We start from the raw sequence: 12,050 nt of genomic DNA on the forward strand, positions 1-12,050 counted from the left end.
CTGGAAGCTGTAGTGGGAATGTTAGACACAGACGGGAGGCCGTAGTTGGGAAGGTTAGTCACGGACTGGAAGCCATAGTGGGAAGGTTAGACACAGACTACAGGCCGTAGTGGGAAGGTTAGTCATGGACTGGAGGACATAGCAGGGAGGAAAGACCCTTGCAGCCTGGAGATAAAGCCTTGAGTTGTGAAGCCCGGTGAGGCCTGGTGCCGTCTGGAGGCCACGTACTGGCACAGATTGGGATGAAAGGAGTGTAAATTGAGTATGTTTTTCCTCTTTATTCTTCTGCTGGACTTTTAGTTATTATTATTTCAATTGTTCTGAATATTTAAGTATCTGTATCGAGGTATCTTGTACCTAAGATGGGTTCATAAACAGCGACATTGAAAACTTTTCATTGCACTCATTCGAATGCATGAGACAATAAAGCTAATTCAATTCAATTCAGCTCAAACTTGTTACTGCTGAGCTGCACACATTTCTTATTAAGGCTTTTTGTAAAAGAGATCAGATGTAAATTAAAATGCTTTCAAATGACTTGAATTGAAACTTTTAAAAAGATGTGGTAAAGGCAGATTGATCCAATAACAATTGCTCCTCAAATTTGATTTAAAATTAATTTAACTATATTTAAATAAATTTCCTCAATATCAGACAGTGAGAAAGAGTAACAATGGGCATCCTAGACAATGTTGTACAATGTGAACATATTAATAAAAGCTCTTCACATATTTAGAGGAATTTGAAAGGGAGAAACAAAATTTTTTCTTCAAAGCCATTCTGTTGTATAATTTAATCCTAATTTCCTGTGCTGTCAAGAGAATTTAAGAGATTGAACAGCTGCTCTAAGTGCCAAAAACAATTAGTATAATTTAATGTTACTATTTTAACTTCTCAACCATATAGCAAAAAGACATTTATTTTGCATCATGCTTGAGAATGTGATTGAGAGAAATTGTCACAAAAATCAATAATTGATAAAAACCAGAACATTGACTACCTTTGCATGAAATATTAAATTTAAGGCACTCTGTCTGCCCTCTCAGGTGGGGGTTAAATATCCCATAGCACAATATTGTAATTGGAGTTCTCTTGGTTGTCCTAACTATGATTTATCCCTTCCCAACACCACTAAAACAGATTATCTCACCATTAACACATTGCTGATTGTGGGAACATGTGTGTAAATTGAAAGCCTGGTAAACTGAGGGAGAATGCTTTATGGATAATTTCCTAAACTGTCCTTTCGTACAGGGGTGCTTGTCAACTTTTTTTGTTTAATTAGCTAACTGCTTGTTCTCAAATTCTATAATTCTGCATTTCTCCTTAAGAAAAATAAATTCTTGTATCAGTAGCATGTTTACAATATCAGGCTGCCATAAGAGCACTTTAGAGATTATAATCAGATAAGTCACACAAAGTTAAGTTTTAATTGGAGTATGTCAAGAGCAAGTTCCTAAATCTGGAAAATTTCACAAGTGACAGCCTTTTAAAAGTTGATCTCTTTTTAAAATGTAGTCAAGTTCACATTTAGCATTAATCAAACTGCAATAGTAACTTCTAGTTACTTTCAGTCTTAGTTTGATGGTAAAGAAATTCACTGATTGAGGTGGCCACAGTTAGTGAACTAACATAATAACTGGTCCCTGAGCAAAGGTCCCCGACTCATTATGATCCCAGGTGACGGGGGAGTCACTGGCTCTCCCTTCTTTACTCAACACCTTCCCTCCCCCTAAAAAGTTGATTGCAATAAGATTCCTTGTGGGTAACTTACCCAGTTCCAGTTAAAAAGGAATCAATTTAACCAGGCTTTCTTGAGTAAAAGAAAGAGTAGTTTATTACTTATAAAATGTGAGGAAAAATGAGGTGCAACACACATTTTCATCATTTATATAAATGATTTGGATGTGAACATAGGAAGTATGGTTAATAAGTTTGCAGATGACACCAGAATTGGAGGTGTAATGGACAGCGAAGTAGGTTACCTCAGGGTACAGTAGGATCTTGATCAGATGGTCCAATGGGCCGAGGAGTGGCAGAGGAGTTTAATTTAGATAAATGTGAGGTGCTGCATTTTGGAAAGGCAAATCAGGGCTGGACTTATAAACTTAATGGTAAGGTCCTGGGTAGTGTTGCTGAACAAAGAGACCTTGGAATGCAGGTTCATAGTTCCTTGGAAGTGGAGTCAAAGATAGATAAGAAAGTGAAGAAGGCATTTGGTATGCTTTCATTTATTGGTCAGTGCACTGAGTATAGGAGTTGGGAAGTCATGATACGGCTTTATAGGACATTGGTTAGGCCACTGTTGGAATACTGTGTGCAATCCTGGTCTCCCTGCTACAGGAAGGATGCTGTGAAAATTGAAAGGGTTCAGAAAAGATTTACAAGGATGTTGCCAGGATTGGAAGGTTTGAGCTATAGGGAGTAGCTGAATAGACTGGGGCCATTTTCCATGGATTATCAGAGGCTGAGGGGTGACTTATAGACCAAAGGCGAGGCCAAGGCCCGTGTGGATGGGTCCTGGATCAGGGCTGTGGCAGTGGCTGAAGGCTTGGATATGGAGTTTGGCAGTCGGAGATCTCAGGAGCGAGCCCACTGTGGCAATGGAGGTTCCTCCAAAAACTGCAGCGATGATGAGAGAAGGGGAGATTGAATTCGTGCAAAGTGGAAGAGATCGAGCCCTTATAGGAAGTGTTGTCCCAGCTTAGCTAAGCACTTAAGAAAGAATGCTATGGTCGAACGTGTAGTTTTATTTCTTTATTTTTTGACTTAGTACCAAGAAGGACTAACTTCTAACTCTGTTCCTTATGTTCCTTTTTCTTAAATTTTTGTACCTAAGTATGTGTACCTAAGATGGCACATGTGTGGCGCCATTGAAAACTTGTTACTGTTCTCCTGTACTTTTGTACTTGAATACACGTGATAATAAAGTCTAAATCTAAATCTAAATGGAATGGCGGCCTTCATTACAAGGGAGATGCAATTTTAAAGTAGTCAAGTCTTACTATAGCTGTACACAGCACTGATGTGACTGCAGCTAGAATGTTGAATACAGTTGGTCTTCTTACTAAAGGAGAGATATACTTGCATTCGAAGTATTTCAGACAAGATTCACGAGGCTGATTCCTGGGATGATGGCATTGTATTGTAGAGAAAGACTGACAAATTGGACCTATAATCATTGGAGTTACGAAGAACGAGTGATGATCCTTTTGTAACATAAAAGATTCTGTGGGGAATTTATGAGGTAAAAGTTGAGAGAATCGTTACTGTCTTGGGAAATCTTGAACAAAGAAGCAAAATTTCAAAATAACTTTCGTTTGAGATGGAGATAAGGAGTTTTTTTTTCTCTCAGACACTTCATAGTCTTCGGAATTCTCTTTCTTTGAGGCCAGTGGAGGCTAGATCATTGAAAACATTCAGTGCTGAGTTAGACAGAATTTTGATGGACATGGAAATCAACGGCGAACAGGGCTCAGTAGGAAAGTGGGATTAAGACCACAAACAGGTCAGCCAGGATCATATTAAACAGCAGAGCACTTGATGAGTCAAATGGCCCATTCCTGCTCCCATTTCTTATGATCTTAGATGAAAACAGAAAATTATAGATTTTATAATTCATTTCTAATATTGGAGTAAGAAAGTTAAGAGTAGGTTGCATTGGAATTAAATCTTTAGGATTTTATCTTGTTGCACCTCTCCCCTTCCTAGTTCTCTACCAAAGATAATAATTCATGGCAGGGATATAGACTTCTGGTAATTTGAATCCATCTGGCTGAATTCAGCACAGGACAAAACTGAATTTCAGCTCCTTCTCCACTGCTTAGATTGAAGATGCACTACAAAGTTAATTTACCACAGGACAGGTAACACCTTCAGGTTATCAATATGTGAATAATTATTGGGTAACACTAACACTCAGAAGCAAGTACAAAAAGAGCATGCATAAACATTGTAGATTAGAAGAAAAACACTTCTGATAACAATCCACATGAAATGTAATGATTTTGATGCTATTTTGTCTTACATCAGAATTCAATGTATGGAAATGCTTTACGTCTTATAATAACATATAACAAACTAAGCATGGCATATTTTAAAATGGATCTATTGTTTAAAAAGACTGTTCTTAATTATTTCTGCTGCCAAGAAAACAGTGTTGTAATTGTTTTCTGAGTATCTGTCAGAGGGTCATGGGCTTCACCATAGTGCCTGCACTTCCTCCCTCAGTTAACAAAATTCCAGAAATAACAGGACCAAAGAACAATACAATATTTGCTGAGATTGTAAAAGAAAAAATATTATTTAAAGAAAATATAGTTCTCCACTGGCGTTTTCCAGTTACGGCTGTCTCAAGAGAACTTCATGAGGTCACTTACACGCTGAATACAGCTGCCAATTAAATAAAAATTGGTATAGACCAATTCTGGTCCTCCTAATTTTATGAATAATTGAGACATCCCTTGCATATCTGCAGTGCTCAGAACTCTGTGGAAAGTCTTGAAAATCCTGTATTTTAGATAAGCTCATTAAAAATGTAAGCAATTATTCACTCTATTCTTAACTTTTTACCTTGAGTTTCATCAGTCTGTGGAATCCTAATGCACAGTATTTATCCTAATACTAGCAAAGGATATAAAATGCACTAGGTTATTCAATGTCTTGTGCTGTTGATTAGCCTCTGTCCATTCTTCTATCACTTTCGCTTTAATATTTTATATTTCCAGCTCAGTCTCCATCATCTCTTCTCTACAGCTAAGTATTAATGCCAGCAATTAATTGCATGTTATATCTAACTCATGAAACATAACCCGGGAAAGAAATCTGCTTTAAACCAGATTGGCAAGATGTGCACACAAAGATCTGCATGAGGGTGAACACGTGGGGCTGAACCTTATCATATTACGGCTCATTTCGTCGAATTTCATGGAGGGTTTCTCTCTGCGAGGCTCAGCAAAATTTCTTGACTTATCATCCCAAACTCGATTTATTAACTACCTGTCCCACCCTGATGGCAACACTCTCATCTGATGCTAGTCCAATTCTACCACTTGCCCCATCCAGATGAACTCGTCACTGCTGGGCCACGCCTGAATGTACCTTCATCCTTGACAACAGCACCATCTTTAAAAGGCACCCATAGAAGCACTGTCAGTCTACAACTGCCCCTTGCAGTGACTGACAGTTGCCCCACATATGGCAGAGAAAGCGTAGACTCACAAATGCTATGCTCAGGTAACACAAACAACTGCAACAACTTGTTAACTGCTTCAGGATCTGGATTGGTCTTCAGGCTTCTTATCAGCATTCTCATCTCTCTTTTAGTCAAGGTTAGCTTGTCCAGAAGATTTGGTTTCCAAGCTTTGATTTGTTTCAGTTTTTTTAGAAAATGGAATGGCCAGTTTTGTTTCAATGTTTGCCAATTTTATTTCACATTCTGTTTCTTTTTCAGGTCAATTTTTGTTTTTGTTAGAGCCGACTCAAAAATACAAATTGTCATTAAAGACACATTCCCTCCCAGCATTAGAACGTGTGCAGCATGTTGGAACTCACCTCTATAATACTAGTGACCTGAGGATAAGCATAGGACATCCGGATGAAGCTCATAGGTCTGGGTTTTCTGACGAGTAGCTGTCCTGGAATTCAAGCTAGTCTCCAGCTATGTCCTTCAGTTCCCCGTCAAGATTAAGTCCAAACCAGAATATCTGTCTATTCTTTGGCTGTTTACAGCAGTCAGTTCCTTTAAGGGTGATCATTCAGCCCACTGTGCTTGGGGAATATATAGCTGTGCATGGTTTCTGCCTGCTACCTCTGCCCAATTTGAGTGCCACAGTGGAAAATGTTCCTGCCTAGCATGGTTAAGGGGCACAATGTCTGCTCCAGGCAGACATCTCAACAACTAAAAATTGGTTCATCAGAAATGGCTCAACTTCAGGTAGAACTTGAGAGGGGAGATTCCTGGCAGATTTTCCTTGTGTTTTTGCCTCATTTTACATCTGATAAAAAGGCAAAACAGTTTGAATTTCTCACCACTTTCCACTTGACATGTGTATATATTTGTTAGTGTTTGAGAGAAAGCATTAAAATCATATACTTATATCAAATTATATATGTACCACTTTCTTACCCAATCAGATTTTTAATTTCTAGACTTTTCTACTCATGTATTGTAGGGGCTCTTGTCGTAGTGTCTCGACCTCTGGGTCAGAAGGTCAGGGTTCAAGTCCTGTTGCTACAGAGGTGTGTCAAAAAATATCCGAACAAATTAATTAAACTTATTTTCAAACAGATCCATCTTTTTTCTATGTCAATGTGCAGTCAACAAACTATTAACTTTCTTTTTAACTTTTGTCAGAGTTTGAACATTGTGTTTTTATTTGTGGTCCTACTGAAGCAGAACAACAAGGTGTGTCTTGTTGAATTTTGATTTTTGGCTCCTGTGCAATAATGACTGTTTTTAAAATGCACTCATGCTTGTAAGAAAGTTGATGTAAGTCAGTGATTAGCTCCCAGTTTCTGAATTACTAACCTATGCAAAGCTACAGCCTGTACACAATGAAAACTGTTGCCAATTTTACTTCCAACTTTCAACTGTGATCATGTGTATATGATATTAATTGTTTCTCACAAGCACTAACTTAAATAAATACAAATATCAAATTGCTAAAATCTGTATATAATTAACTGGGCAGGGAAAAAGTTCAATTCATGAGTTTTGCAGTGTCAAGCATCTGTATCATGAGTTTTATCCCAATACGGAGTCCTTACGTTTCCATTTGGTTCTCCCTGAAGGATTGCCACAGTTCTTAATCATGAATAACAAAGTACACTTTTACTCCCTGTGATTTGCAATGGACCTGCCACATTTTGATGTCATTAGTTTGCTGTGAAAATGATACAAAATGCAAACAATCTGTTTTAAATGTAATGTGACTGATTTCCTGGACAGCAACAAAATCTGTTTGCAATTCAGATGTAAAGGCTAGATGTGACAGGGGCTGAAAGAATAGGGTGAAGTTAGCTGAATGAGAAGGGAGGAGGCTGAAAATTCATTCTGCTTGGTCAGAATCTCAACATCATCAGTTCTGAATTTTATGAGTGGCAGAAAAGGCAAAATGGAAAAGGTCCGACTACCCCACCAGGTTAGAAGGGGTAAAGTTACTCCTCTCTTTGTTGAACTTTTGAGCTGATTGCTGTTATAACAGAGTTTGAATATTTAAAAGCATGAAACATTGCCAACTGAATATGTACTCAATTATTTGTGGCTTGGTGTGAAGAAATTAGCTAGCCAGATTTCTTCAATTTAAGAAATAAAGTGTCAATTTTATTCCCAAAACTCACATTGGTAAAGATATAGAAAATTATTAAAATGTTGAAATACAACCCATTGTTTGATGCACAAATATGCATGTGCACACACACTAATTAAAGGTAGCAGAGGACAGATTGATAAAAGTTAACATTCATAAGTGAAAGAAGTATATAATTAAACATTCCTTCAATGGTTTATGGTACCAGTTTAAAGTTACAACTGTTTAGTTTGGATGAGTCAGTGGTGCTGAGTTGATGTCTTTCTTTTAAAAAAATCTGTGCAAGTCATTCCTCCAGTTGGTACTGTAAACGGTGCAGCTTTTGAGGGAGATTTCAGAAATGAGGAAAAGTATGGCTTTTGTCCCTTTGATCCTCATATTAACAGCTCGTGCTGTTTCAAGATAGTTCTGGAGAAATAGAGCTGTGATTATTTTGCCTTTTCTATACTTGCCTGCTGTCATATGCTACTGTCTTTTGAACAGCACACTCATGATCCCAAATCAGCCATCATGGGATTTCCAGCAAGCTCTTGTGTTCTCCTCCCATGTGGGCCTAAATCTTCAGTTGTTTTTACAGGGAAGATTTGCATACAAACATACAATTCAGAGGCAGACATAGGCCATTTAGCCCTCGATCCTGCTTTGCCATTCAATTTGATCATGGCTGATCTGTTTGTGTTTTGATATTCACATTCCCATCTAACCCCATTAATCATTGGTTCCCTTGCTTAACAAGAATCTATCCAACTCCACGTTAAAATCTGACAAATCTCTCCACCTCCACCATCTTCTCAAGTAGAGAGTTCCAAAGTCACATAATCCTCTGAGAGAAAACAATTTCTCCTTAACTTTCTCCTAAAGGGTAAGCTGTTTATCTTAAAACTGTGTTTCCCAGTTCGGGACTCAACCACTAGAGAAAACATTCTTTCCATGGTTTACCATGTCGAGACCTTTCAGGATCTTATACATTTCAATCAGGTTACCCTCACTCTTCTAAACTACAATGGAACCAGGCCCAGCCTGACCAATGTATCATCAGAAGCCAACTTACTCCTTCCACATATCAATCTGCAAGCACCTCCTTACAATGAAAGAGTTTTCTTTGCCTAGTGTCTGTCAAGAATTGAGTCATTATCAGAAAAGTATTCTCACTGTTCCTACAATACAGGATATTATCAAGTGTGGAAGTCCCCGACATTATCAAGGTATGTACCCTTGAACTTTAGAAATTGCCAAAGTCTTGACAAGCTTGAAGGTGCAAAATGATCTGCCAGCCAATTAGAATATACATATCCATTTTCAAAGAAGAAATCTTAATATTTGAAACAGCCAATGAAATTAAAACATTAGTACTTGTTATAACATATTCTCATAGCTTAGGTAATTAGTATGGAGCTGAAAGCAATTTTGCTGAGGGATTTTGGAGTTGACACCAGAAAAAGGGTCTTGAGGGCCTTCAGGTTAGAAGTGGTGCCAATGAGGTGAGGCCAAAATGGAGCCAGAGGCCTGATTCCAGAATTCCTGTACTGATGGGGAAGATCAAAGCCAGAACTTATTTCACATATCCATGGCTCACAGAGGCAGCTGCAATTTTAAAAGCACAGCTGCTTTGAAATGGAAACTATTCCAGCAAGATGATTTATAGACTTTGTAAATTTGTGGAAAAGGTCCAAGCCTAATGGTATTCTTGGAGAGGTAAAGTGCAACTTTGGGAGAAGTCAGGAAATGTTAACAGTAGACATGAGTCCAGAGAAAGTTCACTCAGTTGAACGCATTGTATTTAGGAGAATGAGAGGAGACCTTATTGAAATACATATTGAAATGCAAGGTTGATAGGATAGATGTTTGAATATCCTTGTGAAACAAATGTGGATCAGAGGTCATAATCTCAGCGTAAGGAGTTACTCATTTAAGATAGAGATAAGGAACAGCATTTTTCCTCTCAGAGAATAACTGCAGATGTTAAAGATAGATTCAAGCTGGAACATTACGTTATAATTCCGCTATCATGAGTGGCAGGTCAGCAGACAGAATAAAAAGAACAAAGAATGATTAAGAAATTAATAAGGAGGGAGAAATTGCAGTGTAAGTGGAAGATAGCTAGGAATATAGAAGTAAATAATCAAAGTTTCTTCAAATGAGTAAGTAAAGTGAGTGTTCATCCTCTAGAGAGCGAGTTTGGAGAATTAATAATGGAAAATAAGGAAATGACAGATGACATGTATTGGTATTCACTGTATAGAACATAAATAAGATCCCAGAAATAATTATTAATAGATTGTAAATGTTAGTGAAGAACTTAAAACAACTACAACCTTCAGGGAAAAATAATGAGAAAATTATTAGAGCTAAAATCTGCTAAGGCTCCTGGCCCTGACAGACTTCATCCTCGGGTGATTTTAGAAGTGGCTGTTGAGATAGCAGATACATTGGTTTTAATTTTAATTCTGAAAAGGTTCCATCAGATTGGAAAACTGTGAATATCACTCCTCAGTTCAAGAAATAGTGGAGGCAGAAGGTAGGAAATTATAGACCAATTAATCTAACATCTGTCATAGGGAAAATGCTGAAATCTATTGTGACAGATGATATTGTGGGGCACTTAGAAAATCTTAAAGCATCAATCCCAGTCAACATGGTTTTGTGAAAGAGAAATTGTGTTTGACAAATGTTTTAGAGGTCTTTGAGAAAGTAACAAGCATAATGGATAAAAGGGTCTTGGTGGACATGCTATACTCAGATTTTAAGAAAGCATTTGATAAGGTGCCACATTGAAGATTACCACCACTATAGGAGATTATGTTATATATGGTAACATATTAACATGGATTGAAGCTTAGTGGAGGCAGCAGGTGGGCATAAATGTGTCATTTTCATGGCAAAGTGAGACAAGTGGTATGCCACATGGATCAGTGTTGTGGTCTCAAGAGATTACAATCTAAATAAATAATTTGAATGCAGGGACGAAATGTATAGTGGCTAAACTTGCTGATGATTCAAAGAAAGAAAATTGTGAAGAGGACAGAAAATGAGTCTGCAAAGGAATATAGATGGATTAAGGGAGTGGGCAAATCTTTGGCAGAAAGTAGGGAAATGTGAACTTATCCAACCTTGGCAGGAAGAATAGGAAAGTAGCATTTTGCAAAGGGATTGCAGAACTCTGAGTTATAGAGAAATAGGGGTGTCTTGGTGCATGATTCACAAAACCTTAGTGTGCAAATACAGCAAGTGATGTTGTTTCAAGGATTTCAGGAATTGCAAAGTTAATGGAATACAAATGTAGGGATATTTTTCTACAGTTGTGATCATTGTGGAGGCCATATTCAAGCACTGGAACATTCAAATTACAGCAAGATGGGCCATTCATCTTCTTGAGGCTATTCCGATATTGAATGAGATCATGGCTGATCTGATTACTCTACTTGATCATTTGCCACTGATAACCTTTCAGCCTGTTGCTTGCCAAGATCTTAACTCTGCCTTTAAAAATAGGCAAAGTCTTTGCCTCCACCACTTTTTGATGAACAGAGTTCCAAAGATTCATGACCTCCCGTGAGAAAAAAATGCTTCCTCATCTTTATCTTAAATGGACAACCAATTAGATTTAGACAATAGCCCCAGATCTAGAACCTCCCACAAGATGAAACAACTTCTCCACATTCCCCCTGTCATATAGTCAGAGCACAGAAACAGGCCCTTCGGTCCAACTCATTCTGCCAACCAAGTTTCCCAAACTAAACCAGTCCCATTTGCCCATGTTTGATCCATATCCTACTAAACCTTTCCTATTCATGTACTTACCCAAATTTCTTTTAGATGTTGTAACTGTACCTGCATCTACCACTTCTTCTGGCTGCTCATTCCACACATGAACCATCCTGTGTGAAAAAGTTGCCCCTTAGACTTAAAAGGGACCTTTCTCCTCTTAACTTAAAAATACGTCCCGTAGTTTTGAACTCCCCAACCCTAGGGAACAGACCCTATAATTTTATAAACCACTACAAGATCACCCCTCAATCTCCTACGCTCCAGTGAAAATTATCCCAGCCTCAAGACCATTCAGGATCTTGAGTTTCAATCAAAATGCCTCTTCCTCTTCACAACTGCAATAGATGCAAGCCCAGTTAGTCCACACTTTTCTCATACAACATCACACCCATTCTAGGTATCAATCTGGTAAAGCTGCTCTGTACTGCTTCCAACATATGTACATTTTTCCTTAACTAAAGGGACCAAAGCTGTACTCAGTACTCTGGACAGGGGGAAAGGTGGGAATCCTCCTTTTGGCCACAAATCATGGGAAAACCTCCAATATAGTGGCACAGATCAGCAGCACCAGTATTAATATAAAATAAAAGCCTGTTAAACTAGAAAGACAAGACATCAAAAATAATATTGTCAGGATGGCTACATTTCTGAGATGTGCTAAATAGAACAAAAAGTTGAAGTAAAGTATTGTTAATATACAGAATAGTTTTCAAATTAATATGAAAACAGAAGCTGAAGTTAATACAATTAGCTGAAGTTCCATATACAATTTTCAGTATAGATGATGACATTTTAGTTCACCAAGATGTAAAAGAAACTACAAATACTGTTGAAGTAGTACTGACATCCTTTGCTTTAACTTTAGAACAAATGAAATTTTTGCAAGATCAAGATTTAATCGAAGAGTCCACAGCCTGGATAATCCATTGATAATTTTATTCATGATGCAGAATAGTGTCTATAGTGATTTAA

This window comes from Rhincodon typus, chromosome 4 (genome assembly GCF_021869965.1).
Source record: "Rhincodon typus isolate 14 chromosome 4, sRhiTyp1.1, whole genome shotgun sequence".
Lineage (NCBI taxonomy): Eukaryota > Metazoa > Chordata > Chondrichthyes > Orectolobiformes > Rhincodontidae > Rhincodon > Rhincodon typus.